This window comes from Alexandromys fortis, unplaced genomic scaffold (assembly GCF_014885135.2).
Source record: "Alexandromys fortis isolate MF-2015 unplaced genomic scaffold, M_Fortis_MF-2015_v1.1 scaffold_5, whole genome shotgun sequence".
NCBI classification, from domain to species: Eukaryota; Metazoa; Chordata; class Mammalia; order Rodentia; family Cricetidae; genus Alexandromys; species Alexandromys fortis.
Window position 1 is genome coordinate 5,450,591 of NW_026067924.1, and position 14,879 is coordinate 5,465,469.

General features: G+C 41.0%; 1 protein-coding gene and 1 long non-coding RNA gene across 4 annotated transcripts in view; one reads left to right on the forward strand and one right to left on the reverse strand.

Moving 5' to 3' along the window:
* Nucleotides 1-14,879, forward strand: part of F13a1 (coagulation factor XIII A chain) — a 406,032-nt gene that overhangs the window by 69,256 nt on the left and 321,897 nt on the right. The window lies entirely within an intron of this gene.
* The window catches only part of LOC126501590 (uncharacterized), a 29,462-nt gene that overhangs the window by 12,295 nt on the left and 2,288 nt on the right, over nt 1-14,879 (reverse strand). The window contains exon 2 of the long non-coding RNA XR_007591720.1: nt 9,144-9,270. This is a non-coding gene — a long non-coding RNA (uncharacterized lncRNA). The remainder of the gene's footprint in view (nt 1-9,143; nt 9,271-14,879) is intronic.

The window sequence follows — 14,879 nt, forward strand, 5'->3', positions numbered from 1 at the left end:
ATGGACTGAGAAATAAATTAGGGAAGCAATGCCTTTCACAATTAATTAATTAATTAATTAATTAAAAAGCTATCTTTTCTCATTTTCCATACCAATCCCAGTTCCCACTCCCTCCTCTACTCCCACTCCCTCCACCTTTCCCCCCATATACTTCTCAGAGAGGGTAAGCTTGCCATGGGAATTCAACAAAGTCTAGTGCATTGCTTTGAGTCAGGACCAAGGCCCTCCCCTCTAAATCTAAGCTTAACAAGATATCCATCCAAAGAGAATGGGTTCCAAAAAGCCAGCAGAAGCAGTAGGGATAAATCCTGGTCTCACTGCCAGTGGCCTCACAGTCTGCCCCAGACGCACAACTGTCACCCACATTCAGAGGGCCTGGTTTGGTCCTATGCTGGTTCCCCCGTTGTCAGGCCTGAATGGGTGAGCTCCCATTAGCTCAGGTAAGCTGTTTGAGTGGGCATCTCCATCAGGGCCTTGAGCCCTTTGCTCATATTATTGCTCTTCCCTCTCTTCAACTGGACTTTGGGAGCCCACCCCAGTGCTCCACTGTGGATCTCTTCATCTGCTTCCATCACTTGCTGGATGAAGGTTCTATGATGACATTTAAGATAGTCAGCCATCTGACTACAGGGCAAGGCCAGTTCAGGCACCCTGTCCATAACTGCTTAGGGGCTTAGCTGAGGTCTTCCTTGGGGATTCCTGGGAATTTCTCAAGCACCAGATTTCTTGCTAGTCCCATAATGACTCCTTTAATCAAGTTATTTCTTTTCCTTGCTCTCCCTCTCTGCTTTTGATGAGTATGTAATGTGCTTCCTTATCTCCTGTGATTAGTTTGATTTGAAGTCTATGCTGTCAGACATTAAAATGACTGTAACAGAATGCTTTTTAGATCCATTTGGTTGCAATATATTTTTCCATCCTTTTACCCTGAGAAGATGTCTGTCTTTGATGTTAAAGTGTATTTCTTGGGTGCAATGAAAGGATGAATCCAGTCTTTGCATTCATTCTGTTAGTGTTTTTTGTTTGTTTGTTTGTTTGTTTGTTTGTTTTTGTTTTTCGAGACAGGGTTTCTCTGTGATTTTGGAGCCTGTCCTGGAACTAGCTCTTGTAGACCAGGCTGTTGTTGAAGATATCAATGAGAAGTGTTTTTATTTATTCCTGTTGTTTTGTTTATGTTGTGATGTGTGTGTGTATGTTTCAACTCCCCCTTTTGATTTGCTGGTCTGGGGTTATTTATTCCTTGTGTTTTCTTGGGTGTAGTTAACCTCTTGGGTAGGAGTTTACATTCTAGCATTTTCTTTAGGCCTGGGTTTGTAATAGGTATTGCTTAAAATTATTTTTTTAAAAATCATGGGTGTTTTATTTTATCCATCTATTGTGGTTGAAAGTTTTGCTGGGTATAGTAGTGTGGGCTGACATCCATAGTCTCTTAGAGTTTGTAGAACATTTATTTGTTCAGGCCCTCCTGGCTTTCAGAGTCTCTATTGAGAAGCCAGTTGTTATTCTAATAGTTCTGCATTTCCATGGTTTTGAGTCTTTTTACCTTGCAACTTTTAATATTCTTTTTTATTTTGTACTTTTAGTGGTTTTGATTATTATGTGGTAGGGGAATTTCTTTTCTAGTCCAGTCTATTTGGTATTCTGTATGCTTCTTGTACTTCTGTAATTTTGTTGAAAATATTTTCTGGGCCTTGGCCTGGGTTTTGTCTCCTTCATCTATTCCTATTCTTCTCACAATTTGTTTTTCATAGTGTTTCAGATTTCTTGGATATTTTGTGCCTGAATTTCTTAGATTTAATGTATTTTTGGTCAAAAATATTCATTTCTTTTATCTTCTCTTCAGTGTCTGAGATCCTCTCTTCCATCCCTTATATTCTGTTGGTGAAACTTGCCTCTGAGGTTCCTTTTTGAGTTCTTAACTTTTCATTTTCAGATTTCCCTCAGTTTGGATTTTACTTATTGTTTCTATTTCCACTTTCAGGTTTTAAACTGTTTTATTCATTTCCTTCCACTGTTTGTGTTTTCTTAGATTTCTTTAAGGGATTTATTTATTTACTATTTAAGGATCTCTGTCATATTTGTAAAGGCTAATTCAAGATTTTGTATTGTACTTCAGCTATGTTCCCGTTGTCAAAGCCTGCTATGGTAAGGTTGTCCTGATTGTTGTTGGTTGTCTTTGTGTGTTGATGTCTAGGCATCTGAGATTGGGATGATTGTAATTCTAGGTACTAATATCTGGTCTCATCTTTGTTGGGTGGGTGATTATTCCGTGGTTTCTGTTGTTCTCTCTGGTTCTTAGGAGGGTGTGGCAATTGTGTGTTGCCTGGTGGGAATTCTTCTAGGATCCTAATATGTGTGGTCACTGGTGTTTAAGGGTAAAATGTATTTATAGTATTGGGAGCTGCACTTAGGGATAGGGATGAGCATGGGCAGAGGAGAAGGAGATGTGGAGGGGTTCCATAGGAGGGAGGAAAGCAGGGTGTTCCAAGTGATTTCCTTAGACTCCTGGAAGTGGGAGTAGAGAGGAAAGAGAGGCCATAACAGGTAGTCAGCCACAGAACTGGGGATGAGACGGGGGGGATTGGATTTGGAGAAGAGGAGGGAGAGTGACAATCTGAAGCTTGGCAATCTGTTTTACTGGCTTTCTTGCTTTTTTGTTGGGTTTCGCTGCTAGGTTCCCAGAAATGCCTGCTGGTTGGTAACTGGGATAAAGTGATGGACAGGGAGAAAGAGATTCAAGGGTGGGAAATAGTTCTGTGATCCACTGGAGCTGGGGGCAGGAGGAAGGAGAGACTGCAGGAGAGCTTGGAATGAGACTGGGGAATGGAATTCAGAAGAAAGGGGAAAGGGGAAGTTAATCTTCCTGCTTTCCTGGCCAGAGTGGCCTGGGGGTTTGCAGGGAGTGCCTGCTTTCTTTGGGGGCTGGGATAAAAAGATGAATAGGGGAAGGAAGGTTGAAGGGGAGGATCTGTATGATTGGGGTGATCCACTGGAGTTGAGGGTTGAGGGCACAGGGGGTAGTCTGCTAGAGAGTTGGGCATGTGACTGGCAGATTGGATTTGGAGGAGAGGAAGGAAAAGTAGAGATGCACACCTAACTGCTTCCCTCAAGGTGCACATTTTAAACAAATGCCCAGGAGATTCTAGTCCAAAGGGTTCATGGGCTACATGGGCAGAAGCAATGCTATTTCAATAATTTTTTTGTGGGTTTCAAGGTAAACTTCAGGCTGATTGGACAGTCTGAATTGTCTTAGTTACTATTCCATTGCTGCAAAGAGACACCCTGACCAAGACAGTTTCTTATTAAAGAATGAATTTAGTTGGGGGGTTGCTTACAGTTCCAGAAGTTTAATTCATTATCATCATGGTAGGAAGCATGGTGGTATTCAGGCAGGCACTGGATCAGTAGCTAAGAACCACATCCTGATCCATAGGAAAAGAGAGAGAGAGAGAGAGAGAGAGAGAGAGAGAGAGAGAGAGAGAGAGAGAGAGACTGACTCTGGATTTGGTATAGGCTTTTGAAACCTCAAAGCCCATGCCCAGTGACACACTTTCTCCAACAAGGCCACCCCCTTAATCCTTCTAATCCTTTTAAATAGTGAAACTCCCTGATGACTAATTATTCAAATATTTGAGCTCATGAAAGTTTTTTTAAAATTCAAATCACCATACTAACTAAAATCTATCTTTGTTTCCTTATACAGTATTCTGTGGATTATTAGTGAGTCCAGGAGAATAACCGTTGATAATTTTAAGCTCATTATAGAACTATGCATAGGGTGTTACCAGTCAGTAGGTGGTACAGATGAGAGAGGCTGTGCTTCTGACCTATGCTTTCTTCAATGCCTCTAGATGAGCTAGTTCATTCATGGGGTGACATAGCACTTCTTTCCTTTAATCTTAATTTAATGATGGACTTATAGTGTGACCCTAGAAGAATTAGTTCATAGTCAGTGGTCAGTGTCCTTCTAGCAATCAACTATAAAATATACAAGTGAAAAATCAGATAATTTGATCATTATCTAGTGAGAACAATCAATAAGAAAAATTATCAAGATCATTTAGTTATCAAATAAATTTGATATCCATCAAAGTAAACTGTTACATGCTAATCAACAACGGTTGTTTTCTGAAGTGGTTCCAAATGAGATAACTTCATATGCTTTTTTTATGGAATGATGCCTCCTGCTGTTTCTGAAGAGGGAAGCTGTGTTTTGGGTTGTGTAAATGTATTTAACTAATTTCAGAGCACTTGGAGGTCAAACATTATTAGATGATATTTATTCCCCACGAGAGTGACTCATTTAGTTATGTTTCAGCCTGTGGTGTGCAAATGGGACGCGCAGAGAAGCCTAAAGTTCCTGAATATCTTTACAAAAATGAGAGCACAGCATTAAGCCGAAGTTAGACTTTAAGTCATTTTAATGAAGACTCTGCAGGCTCAGTATCAGGAGCCTGACATCCTGGGCACCTGGCGAGGGTCTTTGCTGCTCCTTCATTCGGTAAATAATCATAATGGGGAAAGCAGGAATTGTTGATGTGCAGAATAACTCAACTTCATAAAGTTCTTCCAAGAAAAACCTAGTTACCCTCAATTCATAAGAGCAATGTAATTCCAACCATTTCTTAACTGTAAAACTTGATTAGAAATGACATCTGCAGGCTAGAGAGATGGTTCCATGGGTAAAGGCACTTGCAACTAAGCCTGAGGATCGTGTAGGGTAAAAGAGCCAGCCAAAGAAACACACCCTCTTCCTGAAACCAGAGCCAAAAGGTTAAAAAGACCCAGTGAAACAAACAAACTTTGACCCCGAAACCAGACCCAAAGAAACAGTCTTCCCCTGACCAACTGAGCATGAAACCACCCAATCCCTGAGCACGAAATCCAGCCTGTCCAAGATTAGAGATTGAAATCTGACCAGTTCCCACCCTGAAAATCTTCACCCTGGAAAAACCCAACCCCTAAGCAGTCCTATATAAGACCAGTGTCTGTTTAGTTGGGACCTGTTCTTTTCCACCCTGGCAGAGGCAGCCACTCTCCTAGATTCCTTCCTCCCAATAAATCTCTTGAATGTTTTCTATTTCCATCCATTTGCCTGCAAACTTCAAGAAGTCCTTGTTTTTACTGCTGAGTAGTACTCTAATATGTATATATTCCATACTTTCTTCATCCATTCTTCAATTGAGGGGCATCTAGGTTGTTTCCAGGTTCTGGCTATTACAAACAATGCTGCTATGAACATAGTAGAGCATATACTTTTGTTGTATGATAAGGCCTCTCTTGGGTATATTCCCAAGAGTGGTATTGCTGGGTCCAGGGGTAGGTTGATCCTGAATTTTCTGAGAAACCGCCACACTGCTTTCCAGAGTGGTTGCACAAGTTTGCATTCCCACCAGCAATGGATGAGTGTACCCCTTTCTCCACAACCTCTCCAGCAAAGGCTATCATTGGTGTTTTTGATTTTAGCCATTCTGACAGGTGTAAGATGGTATCTTAAAGTTGTCTTGATTTGCATTTCCCTGATCGCTAAGGAAGTTGAGCATGACCTTAGGTGTCTTTTGGCCATTTGAACTTCTTCTGTTGAGAGATCTCTGTTCAGCTCAGTGCCCCATTTTATAATTGGGTTGATTAGCCTTTTACAGTCTAGTTTCTTGAGTTCTTTATATATTTTGGAGATCAGACCTTTGTCAGTTGCGGGGTTGGTGAAGATTTTCTCCCAGTCAGTGGGTTGCCTTTCTGTCTAGAAAACACTATCCTGAGTGAGGTAAGCCAGACCCCAAAAGAGGAACATGGTATGTACTTACTCATATTTGGTTTCTAGCCATAAATAAAGGACATTGAGCCTATAATTCGGGTTATTAGAGAAGCTAAATAAGGAGAACCCAAAGAAAAACATATAGGCATCCTCCTGAATATTAACCTTCATCAGGCGATGAAAGGAGACAGAGACAGAGACCCACATTGGAGCACCGGACTGAAATCTCAAGGTCCGAATCAGGAGCAGAAGGAGAGAGAGCACAAGCAAGGAACTCAGGACCGCGAGAGGTGCACCCACACACTGAGACAATGGGGATGTTCTATCGGGAACTCACCAAGGCCAGCTGGCCTGGGTCTGAAAAAGCCTGGGTTAAAACAGGTCTCACTGAACATAGCGGACAATGAGGACTACTGAGACCTCAAGAACAATGGCAATGGGTTTTTGATCCTACTGCACCTATTGGTTTTGTGGGAGCCTAGGCAGTCTGGATGCTCACCTAAGGGGAGACCATTCTTCACTGTAACACAGCTATAGGTATAGCCTGACTCCTGACAGTCAGGCTGCCTTCTTCTCCACAGCTATAGATGTCCAGGATCCCTTCCCTTCACAGCTCTAGGCTTAGCTTGGCTTCTGACAGTCAGGATACCTTTCCCTTCAGAACTATAATATTTACAGACCTGAGTTTGTCCCCTGTGAATCACAGGATGGAAAGAGAACTGACTCTCGCAAGTTGTCCTTTGACTTCCACATGTATGCTATGGCATGCACACACACACACACAGACACACACGTAACCTATATATGCATAAAACATAAATAAATATGAAAAATAAACATGTGAAAAACAAATGTATAGATAATAAGAATTTTTTTTAAAAAATGAGGACTCTTCTTCTCTGATCCCAAAGCATACTATAAAACTACCAATATTGAAACAATCCGGTATTGGCACATTGCCCAATGAGAAGTAAGCAAAATGGATAAAATTCTAGGAACATATCTAAATATAGAGTATAATGAAGTGAGCAATGGAAATGAAATTTTAACATAGAGAGATTTTATTCATCATGTAGGGTGATCTTTGCAATCATGTTGGCAAAATAAGATCCTTATCTAACGTGTTACACATACAAAACTGAAATTTAGATATTAGAATAGAAACAAAAGTATCAATGTAAATAAAAATTTAAACAAAAAGGGGTCAGTTGTATATGTATCTATGTGTGTTTGCATATGTACATATGTATATGTGTTCATATATGTGTGTCTATATGTATGCATGTATATTTATGTGTACATGTATATGTGTGTATATACATATGTATGTGCTTATGTGTAGATATCTACTAAATAAATAAGTCAAACTAGCCCATAAAAACAGGGTAAGCATGAAAAGATAAGACAGGAAAAGCTATCATGAAAGAAATATAAATAATGTTCCTTAAACATACTAATGAACAGCCTTATTTGTAATACGGGGAATAAAATTAAGGTTCTGATATCTCATCACTTATTACTTTTTTATTTAGCTACTACATTTGTAATAATGGGTACATTTGGATAAAATGTACAGAAACCACAGAAATTTCTCATGTTTTTTACAGGAATATAAGTTGGTACAGCTTTTGGAATATAATTTATCAATTCTTTTTATCACATAAGATGCTTTAACCTTTGGACCATATGTGTGCTTGATATCATATTATTGTTATCTTTCCATGGTACGCAATGTTCAGTCATACAAACGATGCTTGGTTCACTTGTTTGATCCAGATGTTTGCTGCTAGAAGACATGCTGTGACACAGTCTTCACAGCTCTCATTACTTGCCCCATTATTATTTATTCTTTCAAAAAATATATAGTACTTTGATCATATCCCCCTCATTATTCTCTTACTTCCTCCCACCAAACCCCTTCTTATTGCAAATGTCCCCCTTCTACTTTCATGTCTTTTTGTGACTTGCAACATTTAATTATGGATGCTTAATGGGTGTGGATGTATGTGGTAGTATAGAGGCGACATCATTGAGGACTATAACTCCCCATGCCTAGCAACGTAGACTACAACTCATTTGGGAGGGTCAGGTCTCACGAACTCTTTCCCATCTGTAATGGAATGTTGACGGGTCCACTCTTGTGCAGGTAACCATGGTTTCTATGAGGTTATGAATTCAACTAGCTGAGTCATGTCTAGAAGACAGTGTTTTATAGCATCCCTTTCCATCCTCTGGCTTTGACATTCTTCCTGTGGTATTCTCTAAACTTTAGAGGGAGGTTTCTGATGCTCACTTTAGTTATGAGTCTCTGTGTTACGACTGCCCACTGAAGATGGAAGCTTGACTCATATACTCATAATCTATGAGTATAAACATAAACATGCAGAAGGCAGTTAGACAACACTCCAGTTCAGCAAACCAATAATAGTAAGATCTATGACCTCCCCAGCTGTGATTTTTTCCCCAGTTTAGAATATCAGGCATGACTTCTCTCCTGTGCAAGTTTCAAATCCAATCAGAAAGTGCTTACCCCCATAACAGTTATTCTATTTACATCAATGCATATCTTGCCTGATAGTTCAATGTTACAGTTCTCAAGGTTCATAGCAGGCTAAGACCGTTGATGACCTTTCTCTCCTAGCAGTCTGCATGGCTCCTTCTGGTGCTATGAAACTGAGCCAGTAGTGAAGCAGCTTCTAGCTTAGTTCCAGCTTGATTTCTCTATGTCCCGGAACCAAAACGTAGGATATCTTTCAAAATAGGATCTTAGAATTTAGTCTTGTGGAAAAAAACCTAGAACAATGTCATTAGCCTATATTATTTTGTGGTCCTCTGGAGGTTCCCTGACCAACAACTCATGAGGAGATACCTTAATCTGATACTAGAATCTTAATTTAATGTCCCATGTATTCTTAGCCACATCCCTTAAAACAGTTTGATAAAATTATGGTATTTTAATTAACATACAAAATATGTTCTATTTGACTTTGTCTATACCTTAGTTGAAGACAGATTCTCACATGTGAGTCTGTTTGGTCATTTATAGTGAATTTTAATGACCTTGATTAAAGAAACCTGAAGCTGATGTTGATTATGGACTTCCCCAGTAAAATGAATTTCATGTTTCTTAATACATCTAAATTAGTATCTAGCTTTTTAACATTGTGAAATGACATTGTCATCAACAGATGTGTTGTGACAAATTTCTAGCCACCATGGGAGATGCATTTGGCTCCTGGGCTGCATTTGGTCATCCTGATTTCGCTTAATTTTCTTGGCCATTCTTACATTTCTTTTCACAAATTAACATTTTCGTTATACATTTCCAAAAGCCCTGCCTCCATCCCTTCACAGTCCCGTCCACTGTTTTCCTTTATGTAACACTTACCTTCAGGGGGGAAAGCGGCTATTTTGGACTTTGTTACAATTTTTCCTTTCAAGTGGATTTCGATTTGTTGTGTTTTGTTCTTCCTGGAGACAGCAGAGGTCTGCTCAGAGCAGCTTAGCATCGCCATCTGTGTGTATGGAAAAGCAGAGACAATTAAAACCTGTTGACAACTTGGGGCAAAGCTGTGGGCCTCATGTTCTGTAATTTATGTGAAAAGCTGAGGAACAATTAGTTCACGGTGGCTCTTCAAAGATGCACAGCCAACATGAATTTGTCACCTCAACATCTTTGTACCGTAGCAAACGGGTATCTCAGTTCAAGGGATTTAGAGGCACACTCTAGATGCCCAGAAAACAAGCACAGAAGGTGTCATGTAGGGAGGGCGGGAGCTGCTGTCGCCCACCACGTCTCTGGTTAACATATAGGCATGTTCCTGTCCCACTGTTTAGTGTGTTTTTATATCAGGCACTGGAAGAGGCCATTCTGACAATTGGGTGGCATGTCAGTACAGAAGCCCAGGGTGGCTTAGGTGGTGGAGCCAGTGGCTTGTGGAAAGACTTTGCTCTCTGGTTCTCAGACTTGGCCCTCATTCTTAATTCTCTCATTTCTCGGCTGGGCTACCTTAGGTAATTCACTTGCTTATTTGTAAAGCAGAGAAAACACTGTCGGCCTTTCAGGATGGTTGTGATGGGCTGGAGGAAGGGAGATGACACTCACATCCTTGTCTCCTTGTTACCTTCCACTTCTTGTGATGTACTTCCTGCAGCCATCCTTCCTCCAACATTGCTATGGCCAAACCATACAATTGGGTACAAAGGATTGTGTTGCAGTCAAGATAAACCATCTTTAGTGTGGTTCTCTAGTGCCATCTCAGCTACTTGGATTCCAAGGACTACATTTCTGCTTCCTTTCACTTCTTATCAGGCTTTTGTGTCTTCTCTTCCACGCCTATTCTAAAATCATGTTACTGTGTTTCTGTCCTGAGTCCTCTTCCTCTTCCATGTGTTCTGCTTGTGTGGTTTCATTCATATTTATGATGTTAGTTATCATTTATGTATTGGAGTATCCACTATATGATTTAGGTTTAAACATCAGATGACTGAGTCTCTAGATGGTGAAGATTGGGTACTGCACATCTCTGTAAGAGCTCCAGAAGTCATATCTACATGTCTTTTGTATTTCTATCCTGGCCTCTGTTTCCACTCTTTTGGTTGGTCATGGAGTCCTGGGAGGGTAGGTGAGGGGATACTAAGTTTGTCATGGCCTACATTGATTTCTACTGACTTTTGATGAATTCTATCTGCTGAGTGGAGGCTAAATTTGGCAACTTGTATGTTAAGTACAGACAGGGGCCAAATTCTTGTCTCTGCAGTGACCCCTTGTGATTGGATGTAGCGAAGTGTTGTCCTGGGTTAGCTACCCTATAATAGTGGATTTACCACATCCCTGAGATCTTGTCAAGGAAGGGGCTTTGCCACACTGACATCCAAAGGGGCTGTACCAGTTTGCACTCCCACCAGAAATGCAAGGATAAAGAAGATGTGGTACATTTACACAAAGTACAATGTAGTACTACACATCAGAAAAAAATCAATGACATCTTGAAATCTGCAGGCAAATGGATGGATATAGAAAACACACTGAGTAAGGTAAGCCAGTTCCAGAAAGGCAAATGTCATATGTAGTCACTCACAAGTGGCTTTTAGCCATAAAGCAAAGAAAACCAGCCTATAAATCACAATCCCAGAGAACCTAGGCAACAATGAGGACCCTATGAGAGATCTAATCTACATGGGAGATAGAAAACGACAAGATCTCCTGAGTAAATTGGGAGCATGGGGACCATGGGAGAGGGTAGAAGAGGAGGGGAGAGGAAGGCAGGGAAGCAGAGAATAATGTAGTGCTCAATGAAACCAATAAAAAGAAGAGACTTGAACATCTACAAATTTTAATATCTTCAGGGGTTCTAGAGCCCCCACAGATATCAAAGGATTTCTATTCAGTTCATTTAATTTGTATCAACAGTTCTTCTTTAAGAACAGTATATTCTAAGTTATGAAGAAAGACATTGAATAATGAAGAAATACGTTGTGTGGCGAAGCCAATAACTATTTTCTGGTGACTAAGGCCTGAAGTCATGGGTTCAAATGCCACGCTTTTCTCTGTAAACACTCCGCTGCCCTATCCATGGCATCATGCATTCAGAGGGGCGTATAGGGCGGTTCTTCATCCACAGTGCTCAGTGTGCATGACCCATAAGAGGAACTCAAGAAATGGGGCTGAATTAATGACAAACAAAAGAATGAATAAAAACTGCCTGGCGAATGATAAGCACAGCTTGGTCACGAATTTTTCATTTTTGTTAATTATATGAGCAATGAAGCAGAAAAAGGGGGAGAAAACCAAACAGTATCAGGTTATTTTCTGATAAGAGAATATATATATATATATGTATATGTATATGTATATATATATATATGAGGAAATATACTAGGGACCAATTTGGGAAGTATGCATTTAAAGCTAAAGGAAGGGACAGTTTCCTGGGGCCTAGACTTGCTGACCTCATCCTTGGTGGATCATTGATGATCTGTCATGCCACAAAGAGCCCTCTTGGCTAAGTGGTCCTAGGATGTGCTCTGGGATACTAAGGGCATGCTAAGTGCTCTGCTTCTGAGCGACACCCCCAGACCATGCATTTTAGGTGTCGTGTTAATTTACAAGAACTCCTCCGCATGTTCTGACTCCTCTTTATAGCCGCATCCTTCTTGTTTTATGAATCCAATATCTAGACCTTTTTAAATATATTCATTAACTATTTTTAATATGTCTCTTCTAGTTCTGGCAATAGTCTCTTCCCTTGAGATTTGGTGCTGTTCCTTTCCTGCGGATAGTTGTCCTCAACTGCCTGGTGACCTGGTTCATGCATCTCCATTGATGAATGGAGGCTATTTCATAATCATAGCTGTCTTTTGTAGGTTTATTTTATATTCAGACGGACAGTGTATTTCTTAAAAGGTGCCTCCCATGAATGGGAAGCCAGATCAGAGAATCCTCGCACATGGTCAGAACTGATGAAGTGACAGACGGACTTTGGAAACTTCACCTCGGACACAGCCTCAGACACGAATACATTCTGCCTCATCCCCATCAAGAGCCAGTTGAGAGGATGCTTTGCCCCGAGACCAAAATGCACACTGAAACACGCACTCCTCTTCGGCAGTCAGGACATTTGTCTTAGCATGAGTCTACATGCTTCTTGCTCTCTCTCTAGGGAGACACAATCCTGTGCCCTTTGCTCTATACAGGAGGGCACCAGCACTGCACCGGCTCTTTCTGGCTGCCATTCTGCACAGTGAACGGCTACCACATGCCTGGAATTGCCTCAGGCTCCAGCTCCAGCATTCTCTGCTGTGCCCCATTAATATGTCCACTAACCTGCCTCCAGCTGATCCCATCCCAAAACAATTCCGTGTCAAAGTCTTCCACATACAAGGGACCTCCCTTTTCAACTTGATTGCCATCACAGATTTGTTTCTTTTGTTCCCCAATCTTGTCCCTTGTTGAGGGAGTCACTGGCAGAGGTTGGCAGGCTCCTGTGCTCAGGCTTCCATATTGAGAGGCATTTCCCACGTCACAGGTTCTGTTTTCACAAAAAGAATAGAACGCTTGAAAGTCTATCCATCTCTTATCTATACTATATTCCTAGAGATTAAAAGGAACTCCAGATTAAAAAAAAAAGCATAGCTGGAGAGCAGGATTAAATTCTCCTCCTCTTTCTCCTCTTCCTTCTATTCCTTCTTCTGTCCTTCTTTAAGACAGAACCTCACTAGGTAAACCTGACTGGCCTGAAATGTTCTATGTAGAACATGCTGGCCTTGAACTCACAGAGACCTGCTTGTTCTTGCCTCCTGAGTACTGGGATTAAAGGTGTACACCATTCCTGCTTCTTAATGGTTATTTTGTTTGTTTCTGGTTTATTGTTGATGATGATGTTTTAGCTCTTCTTTTTCTAATGATATAAGAGGAGGAGGAGGAGAAAGAAGATGAAGGAGGAGGAGCTGAGGATGTAGGTCAGGCAGTAGAGTGCATGCCTGGCATATATAAAGCCCTGGATCCGACTCCAGTTCCACAAAAATAAAAGAAGAGGGAAGAAGGGGAGGGTGGGTGGAAGAAACGAAGTAAAGAAGAAAAAACATATATGAAAGCAAACAATTGAAAAGTCTTTAGACAGTATCAAGCAGTGCAGATCCTGTCCTCAATATTTGTGCTAAGCAGTTGAAAGCAGCCTCTATTATTAACCTCACCTAAAGATCTTAACCTCTCGGCTGCCCTGCCCTGCCATGCACCATAGATATTAAATGGACAACTTCCAAGAGAAGCTCAGTTATTTTTCCACAGGCATCATATTCTTGCCAACAGGATTCTCAGCACATAGGGACATATGCAAATTCCATGCTCCAATGTCTGCAAGAGGACTCAGACAAAGCAAGCCCAAACAGGCTCTGGAAAGTATATTAAGGACCTACTCGCTTAAGACAAAAGAACACAGCTATTATTCTGAGTCCAAAACCCTATTCTCATAAAAATAACAGAAAATTTAATTCAGATTTGAAATAGTTACAGAGGACAGATTACAAAAAAAAAAAAATGAGAGATTGACACAAGAGATGCTCATCAGACAGGAGAAACCACAGGGGAACCTAATGTGAAGAAATGCCTTAGGAGGCTGGTTTCTCCAGTGTCTTCAATAGTAGATGGGGGCTCTTTGAGAAAAGACAAACTAAACAGAGGCAGTTTCAGGCTTCCAGAGATGGGAAACCAGGTAGGAGAGGGAGGAATAAGTGGACAAAGTAGATTCCTCTGGTGCCAAAGCTGGGATGATGGAACTGTTTGAAGCAGTAAGATTTCTGATCCCATATCAAAGTCAAAGAGAGGCAGGGATCAACAGAACCATTCCTCAGCTTGATGCTTTCCAGTTGCCTTTGCCACAAAGAGGTTTCTGTAAAGAAGGCAGAGTTCAGACGAGTCCTCTAGTTTCCTCCAAGTGCCAGCATAGTTTCTCTTCTCTAGGCCCTTAAAAAATCCTAGTACCCAAATTGTGGAAAGAAACCCTCTTACCCACAATAGGAACACTGACACCTTCATTGTCCTCACAGTCTAGTAGAACTTGGCTGAGGAATTTCAGGCCTTCTGGTCCTGCCTCGCTCTGACGACAATGGCAGGAGAGTTTCTTCTTGAGAGTCCTGTCATCCACCTGTCTCTGTCTTTCTCAAAAGCACCCTCTCTCTCTTTTGAATTGTAGGTGAAGTTCTTTAACTTGTGGAGACTTCAGGAGATATAAAACTGATCTTTTTTTTAACACAATGAGTCCAAAAGAGATGGTTTGCTTGAATGAGGTGGGGCAGTATGTGAGAGTAAGAGACAGCAGGCAGGGAAAGAAAGAGGGTTCCCTGTCAGAAGGAAGGACATTCATTGATGTTTCTAGAATGCTACCAAGCCACAGGTAAACCATAAAGGCCAAGTCAGGGAGTTCTAGGGGGCTGGTACAAACTGACCAGAAAGAGCTTGGAAGCATTGAAGGAGGAACAGGGAAGACTGTATGGAAAAGAGTCACAACAGAGTTTCACATACAACCTCCTGGAGAATTTGGGTACAGAATGAAAGTCGTGGTGGATTAATTATTAGCTACATACCCTTTAATAGACTGTCAATAAGGGTCCCAAGCCTTTGGTT